The sequence below is a fragment of the Rhynchophorus ferrugineus genome, unplaced genomic scaffold, assembly GCF_030347505.1.
Source record: "Rhynchophorus ferrugineus isolate W39M unplaced genomic scaffold, kcgeb_rfMv2 rfM1, whole genome shotgun sequence".
Classification (NCBI taxonomy): Eukaryota; Metazoa; Arthropoda; class Insecta; order Coleoptera; family Curculionidae; genus Rhynchophorus; species Rhynchophorus ferrugineus.
This window is the reverse complement of record NW_027472580.1, coordinates 22,742,262-22,758,830: the sequence shown is the minus strand read 5'-3', so window position 1 is coordinate 22,758,830 and position 16,569 is coordinate 22,742,262. Positions and strand designations below refer to the sequence as shown.

The 16,569-nt window shown below is 31.9% G+C and overlaps 1 long non-coding RNA gene across 1 annotated transcript; it reads right to left on the bottom strand.

The window, feature by feature from the left end:
• Positions 1-600: 600 nt before the first annotated feature.
• LOC143206503 (uncharacterized) lies at positions 601-2,365 on the bottom strand. The gene is made up of 2 exons (XR_013008443.1): positions 1,817-2,365; positions 601-1,760 (listed from the first exon to the last, which is right to left on the bottom strand). It is a non-coding gene; the product is annotated as an uncharacterized LOC143206503 (long non-coding RNA).
• Positions 2,366-16,569: the final 14,204 nt, after the last annotated feature.

Below are 16,569 nucleotides of genomic sequence, written 5' to 3'. Positions count from 1 at the left end.
TTCCTTCACCTTAACCTAATATCCTGTCAATTCTCCCATCGACCACATGTATTAATCGTAAGTTAAAATAAACAACTTTGATTCAACCAGTGTTTTTAGTTCCCGTGCAAATTCCTTCCAAAAATTGTAGGAATGTTCGTCGTTTCGGTCAATCGGTCGAAATGTGTGGCTGCCGCGGCGATTATTTATCAGAACACTCACTACTATTTTTGGAAGGAATTTGCACGGGAACTAAAAACACTGGTTGAATCAAAGTTGTTTATTTTAACTTACGATTAATACATGTGGTCGATGGGAGAATTGACAGGATATTAGGTTAAGGTGAAGGAAGTACGGTAGCGCTGTGGAAGTGGTATTGTTACAAGGGGACGGTGATAAGAAAAGAGATCAGGGGTGTGCAACTGCAATGGTAAGTAGTGGGGCAAAATTTCGCTTAGTCCAATCATTGGCGGCGCTGACAACGCGAATTTGATTGGTTAGTTTAAAATAGTTATGTAGAAACCTGTAAGGAAAATACTTTGCTTTGATTGGTCTGCCATTTCCCCTGATTATTTTGTGACGTCACATTTATTGGCCAATAGTATTTAAATAAAAATCAAATTTAAATTTTAAAATTAATTTATTAAAATAAAATCCTATACAAATATACATAAGTGTAAATAATATAAATATATATAAACAAAAAGCAAAAAAAGAAAACAATTATGAACTCTATTCTAGGCAATATTAAAATATCTATAATTCTTCTATAAGGCCTTCCCATATATGTTTAGTGCCATCAATTTTATGGGATCTATTAGAGTTCTAACTTATCTTGATATATTGAAGATAAACTTTAAATCCTTTCCTGTTGATATTACATTAACTTCATTAAACCAAAAATACAATCAAACCTCAGAATAACTTAAAATTTTGTCTTGAAAATCATTATGGATTGGACAGTCGAAAAACTAAAAATGTATGTGTTTTTTAAAAATATTTAGATTTTAGAGTATTTAATCTGTGGAACTACTTAATATAGAATATAGACAAATATTGCATGTTGTCTCTTTTTCAGAAGTTTTGTTAAATAGCCTGAAATAAGACTAAAATACAATATTAGACTTTTGTTTTCCTCAGAGCAAAATTCTCTGGAACTGAAAATATAGACTCAACTGGTGATTTAACAACCTCAAGTGGTACTAGATCTCCCGTTAAAAAAGAATATAAGTTATCTAACATGTTCATCTTCTTCACAATTTTCTCCGGGAGAATGATGTGAAAAAATTGAAATGATGAGCCCTTTTAAAAATTTCTCAAACATACTAGGGGAAGGATGCTGTTTCTACCTCTATGACCTCTAATAGATCCAACAAAAATCTTAAGCAATCTTGGTTAAGATTTGTTAAACAAATGTATTTATTTGTAAAATTAGACAAAATAGATTTCTTTAAGTTAATAAATCCCCTAAAAGTAGCAATTAAATTTTTAATTGATGGCACCATAACAAATATTTTCTTAACAAGGCAATCAAATTTAAATATATAAATCCTCTACTATAAAATGATTGAACACTGATTGTTCTAAAAAGTTAAAGCAAATATTTTAGGGATATTTTACAATTAAAAGTAGTATTTATTACTACTAATTATCCAGTTATATTAATTATTACCTTCTTGTAAGACTTCTTTATGTAGAGACATCACACTGACAACATACGCACAACTTGGTAGATTAATTGAATTTTATTACTACTAACATCTTCATAAGTTTTTGAATTTCTGTAAACAAACAATATATAAACAGACATGTAGTAGATAGATAATTTTATATGTACCTGATAAAACCAATGATGGATATGCATTTACCCAAATACCTGTTCGTGAAGGAAGGATAATTCTAAATTTTTCACTAATATGTCCATAACAAACACCCTGACGTTGATATATTTGCATTGTGGTTTATCCAGGTAACTTACTACTATTTACTTAATCAACCCATTTTTGGAAAGGAGCGAGATCATTCTTTGGGAAACGATGTCTAATTTCCGTAGTAGAATTTTACCCCGGTACACTAGATCTTTTACTACACTGACGTATTGTCATCAATTTTTATATTATTACCCCGTAATAATTAATGTAAAACAGAAAATATGCACAACGTAAAACGAAAATTTCGTGATCTAAACAAAAACCATAACCTACAAACAACAAACATAAAAATGGACGCCCATAGAAAATGCTGATTTCACACAATTTGATCGACCAATCACATTTCATGTTAGTGGCGGCACCTAGAATTTAAACTGCCAATCACAATTTGCGATCGCAGCGCTACAGTTGATTGAACTAAACAAAACATTTCCCCAAGGTCGCCTATACCGTGAAATTTCTATTTTTTCTATGAAAGAGATCGAGACGTCGTCGTGATGGTCTTTTATACCCTGGAACTTGCATGGTACCAATCCACCGGCGTTGCCAACCTTTGTAGTTGTTGATGGTGAATTGGTGGTGGCCTAAAGGGTCGTGGCGGTCGCCACATAAGGAAATGAGAAGTGTCATCTATAGGTCAGAAAATAATAATAATTTAAACAGTATTGTTTGCAGGTTCCAAAAACAGTTTCCTCAATTTCGAAAAGTAGATAAGCTCTGAAAGTGCCCACAGGTGGCACGCACAGCCAAAAAATTGTTAATAGGAATTACTTAGGTTACTCGTATAATATCACGAATAATTAATTGAATTTTATACACAATAATGAATAGGAATACATTATTTAATTACTTATTTTCGTACTAAAACCTCTAAATTGAAATAATACTATCGATATATACTGGGCGACATCTATTGGCCAAAAATTGTGGTATATTTTATCACTTGAATGAGAGTACAGATTCCTGAAAATAAGTCAAGAAATGCTTTTTTGATAAAATCTCATTTAAATATTTTGCAAAATTTAATTTGAATTTCTTATAGTATTTTGGAAATATATACCATACTCATAAATTATTCACAACAATTTAATAGTTTTAAACTATCTAGTAATTATTATTTACGTCATTATAAAAATGTCCAAAATATTATATTGTTTTCTTTAATGAATGTTCTTCAATTTGTTTGAATTTTTATTCGAGAATTAATAAGAACGTAATTAAAATTTATATTTATTTTCAAATGACAGTTATCAATGTGACAAACAAGGATTTTTCACATTTCCTTCATATGTATTGATCGTCTTGTTGATGTTATTGAGACTGAACTTATTTGAATTGAAATAAAATATCTATCATTGTGGACAGTACAAATCCTCTATTGATTGTCCTTTTAATAGTAACTCCGATACATTGTTTAATGTATTTTTATTTGAAAGTCTAAAATTTCGGAGAATGATAGATACGACAATTTTTATATCAGAATGTGCAGGTATCAGGATGCCTAGAAAATCGAGTTAAACAATATATATCTTATTAAGTTATTATGGGTTACACTAAATATCACCTAAATATTGATAATGAATATTGAAAAATTAGTTCTAAGATCAATTATTTCAAGTGAAAGACGTTTTTATTGAAATTATTTGGCGTACAGTCTCTATATTTTCTAATAACATTTCAGTTTTGAACAATTTTCATAAGTTCTCTTCGTAAAAGGAAAATTTTCATTTATATTGACATTTATCGGTCTGCCGTGAATTGAAAATTAAGTGGGTTAGCGGGTTATTTCGTTATTGCTTCAGCAGAATGTTACAATCACAGTTTCCGATCAAAAAATAAATATTTATTGAGATTGTGGTGTTATTTCTTGAGAGATAGCTTAATACCTTTTATTTTATAATCTCATTGAAAACGCATTGGACAATTTATACTTTCTTGTCATCAATGAACATTACATCTAGACTCTTCAAGTATAGTATTACAGGATAGCACAGTAATTCTATAGTCTATTCAAAGTTATTTTGTACATACGCCATCTAAATGGCGTCAAAACTTCGCAATGTTGCCGCTCTCAAACATATATTGTTTATTTTACCTTTATTATACATCTAATATATATATGATCGAACCACTTAAAACAACAATTAAGAACACAGGTATAATAGCTTATAGGTTAGAGTTGCTTTATTATATTTACATAGAACTAATTTCCATACCACTCATGATATAGAGTTCTAGGCGCTTATTTTTATTGAGTGGTATCCCCATGGAGGCCTAATCCATCTAATTAACAATTAAATATAAAAGAAATATATTTTATTTTTACTAGAGAGCATATTTACCTTTTCACGTTTAGTTCTTGTTTCCTTCTATGGTTTGTTCACGTGTCAAGTCACTTTGATATCACTGTATTTTTTTTCTTTTGCTACTACCTATGTACACCATTCTTGATAACATTAATCACTGAATTCTCTCTAATGCATTTACCACATATACAAAACAGTTAGTATTCATACATTCCAACCTAATACTAATGTTTAATTCTGAGCAATTATGATCATATCTAGGCACACAAATCTTTCACACCCTACAATACCATTTCTACAGTTATACTCTATTAAATATGTGCGTACCTTTAGTGGTTTCCACTCTCATTACTCTGCCCCAGAAATTTCCAGCATTGCACAGGATTATCACATATCACTGTCACTTTTCGAGTCACTGTCCAAGTTAATCGCTAAACTGTTAATTTCGAATATGTCTAAAACATGTTCACGATTCTACCATTTATTAATATCTTCCTCTGTCTATCTTATCTAGTACATCCAAATTTTCCTTCCACATTTCCAAACAGTTCTTGCTGGAATATCCTTCTCGACCAGTATGTTTATTATAATAATTCTTTCTAGTTTTGTTTAGTTCAATCATTGGCGGCGCTGATCACGTGAATTTGATTGGTTAGTTTAAAATAGTTATGTAGAAACCTATAAGGAAAATACTTTGCTTTGATTGATCTGCCATTTTGCCTGATTACTTTGTGATGTCACATTTATTGGCCAATTTATTAAAAAAAGTATTTAAATGAAAATCAAATTTAATTTTTAAAATTAATTTATTAAAATAAAATCCTATACAAATATACAAAAGTGTAAATAATATAAATATATATAAACAAAACGCAAAAAAAAACAATTATGAAATCTATTCTAGGCAAAATTAAAATATCTATAATTCTTCTATAACGTCTTCTCGTGTTTGTTTAGTGCCATCAATTTTATGGAATCTAGTAGAGTTCTAACTTATCTTGATATATTGAAGGTAAACTTTAAATCCTTCCCTGTTGATATTGCATTAACTTCGTTAAACCAAGAATACACCTTATAATTACCTAATAATTATTTAGATTTTAGAGTATTTGATCTGTGGAACTACTTAATATAGAATGTAGACAAATATTGCATGTTGTCTCCTTTTCAGAAATTTTGTTAAATAGCCTGAAATAAGAGGGTATAAAACTATTAACATTTATATTTAATGCTGTGTTACGAATGAATTACTTTCCTAGTATCTGAAAAGTAGCTAAAATATTAATGATTTTTAAACCAGGAGAAATACCAGAATATGTGACCTCCTACCGACCTATAAGTTTATTACCGATAATCTCGAATCTTTTCGAGAAATTATACATAAAAAAGCTAAACTATATAATAGAAAAAAGAAAAATTATTCTAAAATATCAGTTTGACTTTCGCAATAAGCATGGGACTATAGAACAAGTGCATGGACTTGTAAACTAAATAAACACTGACCTAAATTCCAAAAGATATTGTTCGGCTGCTTTTCTAGACATATCTCAGGTTTTTGATAAAGTATGGCACATGAGCCTCTTCAAACTTCTCCCTCATCCAGACTATCAGTTACTAAAACCATATCTCACTGATAGACATTTTATTGTAAATCAAAGCGATGAACATACCGAATTAAATTCCATATATTCAGGAGTTCCGCAAGGTAGTGTACTGGGTCCAGTACTGTATCTTCTGTATAAGGCTGATCTGCCCACCACACAGATAACTAATGTGGCAACATATGCAGACGATACAGCAATCTTAGCATTCCATGAAGATCAAGTCACAGTACCAATAAAGCTACAAACCCACCTGGAGCAAATACAATTATGGTTGAAGACATGGCGCATTAAAGCCAATGAAACAAAATCCACGCATATAACATTTACCTTGCGTAGAAGACCATGTCCACCAGTGAATATCAATCATCGTCAACTCCCCCAAGCAGAGCATGTTAAATACCTTGGAATGCACTTAGATCGACGCCTAACCTGGAAGAAGCACGTACTCTCTAAACGGAAACAACTTGGACTAAAATTATATCAAATGTATTGGCTCATCGGGCGCAAATCCAAGTTATCATTAGATAGCAAGGTGTTGCCGTATGAGTCTATACTCAAGCCCACTTGGGCATATGGAATCCAACTATGGGGTACCGCTAGCAAATTTAATATATCCGTCATTCAACGGTTCCAAAATAAGGTGTTGCGTGCCATTGTTGATGCTCCGTACTATATTTCAAATAAAGTGATACAACGCGATATTCCTCTAGAACCTATAACGAGTGTAATTTAACGTGTTTATATGAAGTACTTCGAAAGAGTGTCAGAGCATCCCAATGTACTCGCTAATCAGCTAAATATGCGACGTGATAGTGAAGTGCGTAGACTAAAACGTTTAACACCACCTGATCTGATTATTGGACGTATGTAGACTTTAGAATAAGCTTTAGAATAAGACTAATTAATTAAGATAATATTTTATACAGAAGACTGCTTAATGAAGAGATTTTCTATATGCCATATATATATATATATATATATATATATATATATATAATATAGATATATAATATAGACATAAGAAATACTTATTGCCAATAGGGCACACTGTGGACTCCCGAAGAGTAATAAAAAAAATGTCAATCTCTGGAATATCCATTAGACCTCTTCGAGGTTTATCATTTAAATCCTATGCTCCGTAAGAGTGTAGAAGTGTGTGTCTTACATCCCTCAAAAAGCTGCATGTCCCTAACTCTTTTTTATGTATTCTTTCCAGACTAACCGTTTTCTCTTTTTATTTTATTTTATTTAGCCGTTTATTAAATTATGTTTATATTGATAAAATAGTTTGTGTACTCACTGTTCTTATACGTTTCGTATATTTGATCTTATATCTATTTTGAGCCAATATCAAGATGGCATATATATATTAAGATTAAGATTCATCACCCACTTCGTATGTAGACGGGTTTTCTTCGTTGAATCTAACATATTGTTTATTAAAATATAACATTAAAATATTCCTGCTTGTGGCTCTCAGTGGTTTGGGGCACATAATATAGCCACAGCTTTTTATAAGAGAGATCGCCGTCTGCGTCTGGCTATTCTATGATATCCTTTTTGATTAAAAAAAAAACTGGTACGCTAAATTATCTGTCTTGCATTTGGACCGCCAAATACAGACTAATCGCAGTTAGATCGCCACTGATGCAAATGATTCGTCAGGTCGTTTCTGATCTTTTTTTTTGTTCGCTTGAGAAAACCCAGGTAGAGTTCGGTTTTAATTGAAGTTTTGTTCGGGCGAATCGTGTCTGGGTTTAATTAATTTGGTAAGTTTCAGCGACGAGATGAGCTGGGATACGGGGATATATCGGCAAGGGTTTGATGGTCTGTGGGGAATCGAATTGAGACTTGTTTCTGAAAGGGAATTGAAATGGTAAATGCTTATTATACGTTGTAGGTCATTTGATCTAATCCCTTTGTGTTACATAGTATATTCTGAAAGGGTGAAATAGGCATGTCTAGTAAAATTTTTGTTTGTGACTTAATTTTCACAAATTTTTATTTGAGCTTCATAATAATAATAATTAATTTAAATTTTAATAATAGATACTTGCATGTATTTCGAACAACGATATCTAGTGGTGATAATCCGAAGTAAAAGACCGTTGAAAGCAACCTAACATACTTATTAATGAATGCTTTAACATTTCTCTTGATAAAATAATGTTGGTGTATACAGCTACCAACACAAGTTTACAAATTCGGATCAACTTCTAGGCCTGAGCAAATGAGAACGATTTTGAACGTCATTTCATGCCCCGAACTCAATCCGAGATCTTCAACATGTATGGCAAGATTGATTCTCGTTTTGGGTTTCGGATATGGTGGCAGCATTAAGCTCTTTTAATGGCTGTCCGCTGACGACGTTGTATTAAGCATCACTTAGAACTTATTTTTGCACTGTGATTGTGTTTGGAACATATGAAAATGCAGATATCATACTGCAAATTCGCTTTAAATTGTTTCATTATGTTTGTCAATTTTATATGCTTGGTAAAGTGAAAAAACTAAGACAAATGTAGTCTAAAATGCTTATTTGCAGTACTTTGGTTTTAGATACTGTAGTAATGATGTAAATACTGCCAAGCTGTGGATAACGAAATTATTTAAAACGTCTGCGGAACAAAGTTGTACAGATGATCATTTAGTGAAAATGTACACTTTTCATTTTCTGTACCGTTATGGATATATCAGAAAAATCATGTATATGATTACTATTTCTGGCTCGATTGATGTCGTCAGTATAAATACAAAATATTAGCATAGTATAAATATCCTGACGTATATCCTTCCACGTATGGATAGTGATCGTACAGACACTGATGAAGCAGTAGCATAGATATGTTTCAAAGTATTGCCATAATAATTTGTTTTGGAAACTGCGAGTCTGGAAAATATCCATAGAAATCTTAGAGATATCCTACTCTTTGAGGGCTGTAGAACATTCCTTTATACGCTGTTGGATAATATAAGATTTGAGTGGCGTAAAGATACCCCACGAAGTCTCATGGAACTTCCACCATTGCTTCTAAAAGAATACAATTTCTAAAAACGTCTAATAAAATCAAGAACGATTTATTATTTCAATTTGCGTATTTATATGAGACATGGATATTTCAGAATGGGATCAATATATTCAATGGACAAAGGTAAACACTGGAATAATAATTAGTTAAGTTTTATTAGTCATAACATTTATTAATAATTCATTCATTATTCTTCTTCATGCTAGAAACAGGAGGCAAAAATTGACAAATATTGGAATCGTGAAAAAATGTTGGATAGATTGGATACTAACAGCTTAATTCTTCCATTGATTACAACTTCTGAATATGGGATTATGGTTCAAAGTTGGTAATTTCCGAGATAAGGTGATGAGAGTGGAGGCAACTAAAGCTTAGTACAATTAATGCACGATAATTGTAGAACATTTTATTGTAGAATGTGAAGATTTATGTGCAAAGATATGTGTGTAATTGCTCCAAATATACATAAGCATTTGGTTAAAATGTATGAGGACAGGAAGATTATTAACTGTTTTGAATATGGGGTAATTGCATTAAGGAGAATTCAGTGATTAAAATTACATTTATCAAGAAATATTTATACAGATGGCAACAGAACAAACCAAGAGGAAATATAGAGATATCAAAATGACTTCACAAGGCAATATTGCATCGAAGGAAACAATAACTAAGGGTAATATGCTCTCTAGTGAAGGCTCCAGGGGATACCACTACTTAAAAAATGCACCTAAAACTTTAACTCATCGGTGCTGTGGAAAAAAGTTCAATGTAAATATAATAAAATACAACCCTAACTGAAGAAACTGTTATAATTGTGTAACTAATTGTGGTTTTAAATCCTTTAATAATATATAAATTAGATGTACTATAATGTTAACAGTATTTTTGAACTATAACTCAGAGTTGAAGCGGTAACATTGCAACTTTCTGACGGCATGGATTCTGATGACGCGAGTTCACTGTTTTATTGAACGGATTATATTTTGCCAGAAAGACGGGAAAAACTAGTGTCAACTTTTCTCAATAAGTGCATTTTTAAAGCGAAAATATAGTCAGAATATATGTAAGCATCTAACGGAATAATCAATTTGTATAATTATAAATGCCTATCTTGTAAATGCGATAATATGTATAATTATCGAATCCAAAGTGGGGATTTGAGCGTATGAACATGGACTTTTCCCTGGTTATTAGGTGAAATAATAACTTTTTCTGGAAAATATTGAGAGGTGCTGAGAGGTGATATAATTTCATAAAAATCTTAATCGCAATATTTAAACGTAAATTTAATGGGACATGACGGGTGATTGAAGAATGTTAAAGACAGCCATCTAACAAACTGATTTCTTGTTTACAGCTTAGAATGGAATAAAAGTTCTCCAGCACGAGACATTTTCACGAGACTTATTCTGACTACAATTTGTTCCAGTCAATGCAGCACGCTTTGATGGATAAACGGAGCCATGCGCTGGATGGTGCATATACATTTGTCGGTGACCCTATCACATCGAGTTACCTAAGGGATAACATATGATGATTTTTTTATTTTTCCATATGATATAAATAAGCTGAAAAATATGTATGAAGTATGAAAAACCATCTCTGAGGAATAATCAGCCTCGTTTTTAAACAACTAAACATATATTCTGATGAAATTTAGGCATGTTTTTATTTTAAATTTTGCAATTTCATATACTGGTTAAGCAAAAGTTACGCAAATATTAATTCCAATAAAAAATAACACTTATTCTATATATATAAATTTCCAATCAATTAATTCAATAAAATTCAATTCAATTTATGTGCTAGTTGTGTTATCAGTATATATTTTGTATATGTTTCCATCTTACAATAATAAAAGAGTTAACGCTGATTAAATATCTATCGGTTCCAATAAAACATTCTACACTATCACAAACAAAACTTATCATTATTCCATAGGCTACTACTCGGAGGGAACATCTACTTAACCAATAGATTGTTGTTTGTGGCGCAGAACTTCAAAAAATTCTTTACAAAATCTCACACCACTGCTCTCTTGCAGAGCACATCAATCATCAAATATGTCCAAAGTACAGAGCAAGAGTGTTATTTTACAAGTTCGAACATGTAACCGCCCCTAAAAGTCGTCCGGTTGTCAAACGTCTGCAAAGTTCTTCAAAATATTTATTACAATAACTACATGTTATAAACCACAAAATACAGAAATATTTCTTTTTTATGTTCCAAAAACAGTATTAGTTATTCTGTGGTTACAAGCTTGCAAACGCTATCTGAACGCTTTGCTTGTTTTGAAAAATTTTATCACTGCATTTTATTATTCTAATTGAAAATACCGAAGCCAGACATAACAGATTGCGTTTCTAATCAGTTACTTAAAATGGATAATAATGGATAATGGAGTAAAAAATTTTCAGTAAAATTATTTAGAGGTAAATATTTTTACTGTTATTTATTAAGTTGCTGCGGTTTTAATTGAAAATATTTTTAGTCTGTTGCAGCTGCACTGAATATTAGTATGGAGAGCCACTAAAATATCTTAAAAATCTAAAATATCTTAGATTCACCGAAAAGAGACCGTCCTTGTACTAAGGTTGTGACGAATCAAGATCAGCTTGATGTGAGCACGATCAGAGATCAAACATATGATATGTATAAAAACACTGAGCAGTTTTATAAACATAAACTTAATTTAGTACAATTATTTCAGAGGAAACTGTTAATATTAAAAGGATCCATAGAGTATATCCAAAAGTATCATAGAGATATGCAGCTCCGGGATCATCATTTCATAGACTGTTAGGTAATATAGGATTTAAAGTAAAGACAACCTACGATGAGGTCGAATGGAACTTGATATTGCTTATAAAATAATACAATTTTTAAAAGCATATAATAAAATCACGGACGATTTATTATTTCTATATGTGTATTTAGATGAGAATTGAATATTCATTCCATGGATAGGTGAAAGCTTTATATGAACAAATGTATATGTAATTGCTCACAACATTTGGTATAGCATTTGGTTAAAATATGTGAGGAGAGAAATAATATTAAGTGTTTTGCAGATATGATAAATACATTGGGTAGAATGCAGTGATTAAATTTCGTTTTATTAAGAAAGGTGCATACAGGTAGTTACAAAACAAGCTAAGGAGAAATACAGTGGTATCAAAATAAATTTACATGGAAACACTGATACGAAGGAAATAAAAACTAAGGGTAAAAGAAATATGCTCTTTATTGAAAGTAAAACATATTACTTTTACATATAATTGTTAATTAGGTGGAATAAGCTTCCAAGGGATTCCACTACACAAAAAATTCGCCTGAAGCTGTAGCTCATAGGTGGTATGAGAAAAAAGATTCAATGTACATATTATAAAACACAACCCTAACCTACAAACTGTTATAACTGTATAATTAATTGTAGAGTTAATTCCTTTGTAATATATGCACTAGATGTACTGTAATTTTAATATAAATTATATTTTATAACAGTATTTTTTAATTCAATACTATAATTTTGTATTTTTAGCAGTTTATTTATTTATTTTATATTTTTTTTTGTATATCACAGCCAAAATTAACCAAAAATTCAGAGCTGGTGCGGCAACATTGCGACGTTTTGACGTCATCAGCTCAGATGACGTGAATTCACTGCTATTTTAAACAGATTATAGGTTACTTAAATATACAGTTGTTAATTAGGTGAAATAAGTCCAGGAGTTACCACTGATGCCACTAGAATCCTATCTCATAGGTGGTTTAGAAAATAGTTCAATGTAAATATAATTAAACAATAATATATGCATTAGATATACTATAATGTTAAATTAAATTATAATCGATAATATTATTTTTGTTTAATTATTTTACGAACATATACTGTTTTGTAAAGTTTGTTAAGTCACAATGAACCAAATATCAAATTTTAAGCGGCATTGTCTTTTTGTTGCCAAATATGCACGTAGTTTAATTTAAATTTGACGATAGCCGCGGGTTCGAATCCTGCTGGGGCATGGTTGTAAACTTATATTTGTGACTGTTTACAATTTGTAAATGTTCTAGGCAAGAGTGTAAAATCCGACAAGGAAAATGATCCCAGTAACGCCGGTAACTAGGCTGGGTAAGACCGGATGGCTTCTGGGATGATTTCTAAAGTTGGTCACTCGCCAGTCGGTAGGCTTAATGCTGAGGACCGTGGTTCGGAGCCCACTTTAAACTTTAGGCCCTGTCCAGATAAACCCATAGTTCGTAAAAGGAGACTTTAAAATATATAAAAAAAAATTAAAACTATTTTAAAATTAATAAATTACTAAAAATAGGAGGTAGGAAACGGAAAAATAATTTCGGTGGAGATTATATGAAAATGTATCTCTGAAGTTATCCCAAAACCATTTTTTAAATATAAATTATATGGAAATCTGATTTTTTGATCTGCTCAGTTTGTCAACAGTCTGCTCAACTTGTTACTAGTCAGTAAAACAAAGGATGACTTACCAATACTAAAGAATATTTCGAGATTTGACATAGAGCAATACCTTAATATCTACCGTAATATCGTAAACTCTCAATGGAATGAAAACAACTCAGTTTTCTTCGTTTATATCTGATGATTTAGGGTTTTTATCCTATTTTTTTTACCAATATATATAAAAGATAAACACATAGTTATGGAAGCTTTCCAGGCGGTAATCGAAAAATGTAAACATTTACTCGACGCTTTTGCTATTCTTTACAATTTGGCCATAGTCGGAAGGTTGTTTGGTTGGCGAGTTGGAAAGCAACGTAATGTTTATATTTCCGGTCTTGGAATCAGCGAGGAGTTTTATTATACCCTCATGGATATAGTGTGTGCATTAAACTGCATATGTACATTTTATGCATTTTCCTGAATTTATCTCTATTGTTTCTGTAGGTAATAGGTCAATTGAAAAGTCCCCGGCCTACCATAGTAAAACACATTTTTTGACAAATTTTTTTTTATTCAACACAATTCCCTTCAAGAGTATTACACTGATTATAGCGATCCTTCAATTTTTCGATACCATTTCTGTAGTACGATTTGTCCTTTGCTTCAAAATAGGCCTCAGTTTCGGCGACCACCTCTTCATTCGACGAAATTTTCTTCCCAGGGGGCAATCTTTAGATATCTGAGAACAGGAAATAGTCAATGGGGGACCTGATCTGGAGAATAGCAACTCGAAGCTCAATTTATGGATTTTTTCCATCGTTTTCAATGACTTGTTACACGGTGCAATGTCTTGGTGAAGCAGCACTTTCTTTTTCTTTAAATGCGGCGTTTTTTCGGCGATCTCGTCCTTTAAACGGTCCAATACCCCTATGTAATAGTTGCTGTTGATCGTCCTTTCTTTTTCAAGGTATTCAATGAAAATTACTTCATGTGCATCCCAACATACAGAAACTTGCCAGCCGACTATTGCATTTTCTCACGTTTTGGAGCGGGTTCATCATATGCAGTCCACTTGGATGACTCTCGATCGGACTTCAGAGTGAAATGATGGAGCCATGTTTCATCCGTTATCACATATAGACGCAAAAACTCGGGTTTATTACGCTTGATAATCTTCAAACACTGCTCCGAATAATCAACTCGTCGTCGTTTTTGGTTAAAAGTGAGCTCGCGCGGCACACATTTTGCACAGAGCTTTCTCATACCCAAATATTCCTGAATGATATGACGTACACGTTCTGTTGATAACTTTAGAGTGTCTGCTATTTCATGCAATTTCAATTTATAGTCATCCAAAATCATTTTGTGGATTTTTTAAATGTTTTCGTCGGTAACAACCTGTTTTGGGCGTTCACTGTGTTCACCGCCTTCGGTGCTCATTTCACCACGTCTAATCTTAGCATACCAATCCTTGATGGTTGATTATCCTGGGGCAGTGTTAGGAAACTCGGCATCAAGCCAAGTTTTCGCTTCAACTCTATTTTTCCCTTTGAAAAGCAATATTTTATCAACACGCGAAATTCCTTTTTATTTCACAATAATAAATGTTGCTTCACTCAAAATGCTATAATTTACAAACTGATGATCCGGCAGCTGTTAAATTTATACACGAATCTTTTGAAGGTTAGGGCTAACTAAAAATCATATAGATTTAATTCTGGTAGCGCCATCTATGTTTCAGACCGGTTACTTTTCAATTGACCTGTTAATTCCTTAGTGTTATTGTTCAATAATAATTACCTCATTATCGTCGCCATTAGATTGTGGAATTGAATTTGGTGTATCGCATAAACCCAACAGAAGTAATGTTTATGTGCCTCGGATAGCAATAACGAATTTTAAAGTGTTAAAACCGTGTTGACGTATCTGCAGACGGTTTAGGAATACATTTTTCATTGGTGTTGATAATAATAATATTACTCGAAAAAAAATTCCCTGATACTGATACATCAGGTGATATATCTTCCAGTAATTGCCCATCTATGAATCAATTTATGGACAAAAATCCAAAAGACTAGTTTGTGATCTAAGACATGCATCAAGCTATTGACTCTTTCGATATCTACGAAGGGCTGCTGGGCAAGCGCATGTTCCATTGATGTGAAAAGGTGAACGTCACATAAAGCGTGGTCTGGAGAGTACGCGAAGTGCGATAAAGTGATTTCTTTGATTGGTTTTGTTGTATGGAACGGCGCATTGTCATGCAGCAAAATCACCTTATAATGTTTATGACCGTATTGTGGATGTTTCTCTATCAATGCATCATATAATAAGCAGTATTAATTTATATCTCAGGTTTCCACTGTTTCATGATATACGCTTGGGATTTCTGAAAGACATCAATTTTTCATCATCTGTTACTATTCAATGTAGAAATGACTTCATTTAATTCATTTGAAGCAGAATCTGACGATTTTTTGTCTTATTATTTGCCTGTCATTTAATTAATGTGGTACCAGTCTTTGCATTTTTACATCCTACTTTCTGCCAATTGTTTTTGAGTTTACATTGAGTTTTGGTCCAATAAATCTTGCAATTCTGTATCATCAAATGTTTTCCTCCTAACAGCATATTCTTTGTCTTGTACAATAAAATCACCACATTTAAATTGTCGGACTCACATTTCACATGTTCTTATGGTTGGAGTATGTTCACTGTAAATCTTTGGCAGCAAACGATAACAAGAAAAATAATACGCGTCGCAACTTCATATTTTCAGACATAAAACTCTACATTTCCAAAAAAATATAAATATATAACTTTACTGTTGACGGGATGTAACTTTTATAGTTTTGAATTATAACATTGCATACCTATGGCTAGCGAAATCTGTTACAAAAACCGTAAAGTAATTACCGACACAGTTGGTAAATTTATGACGAGGTATAGAAAAAATGGATTTATAGTTTAAGAGTGATTTTATTTACCAGTAAAACTTCGTTCATGTTCAGTACATCCTCAAGTATATGTACTTGAACTAATAATAGTTTCCCATAAATATGTTTTTAGGTATAGGAGCCAAAAGTAGTACGGAGATTTATCTGGAGAATAAGCCGGATGATGAATATACTATTGCTTTATTATATCAATTCGGTTTCTTTGCAGTTTTTAAATTACATTTGTATGGAATATTTCACCTTTTTTGTTTGAATTTTTGAATTTTCTGTATAATTTACCTTAATAAAATTGGTTCGTACTTTAACATTACTTAAAAACATTAGGTTGAAGAAGTAATTCAGG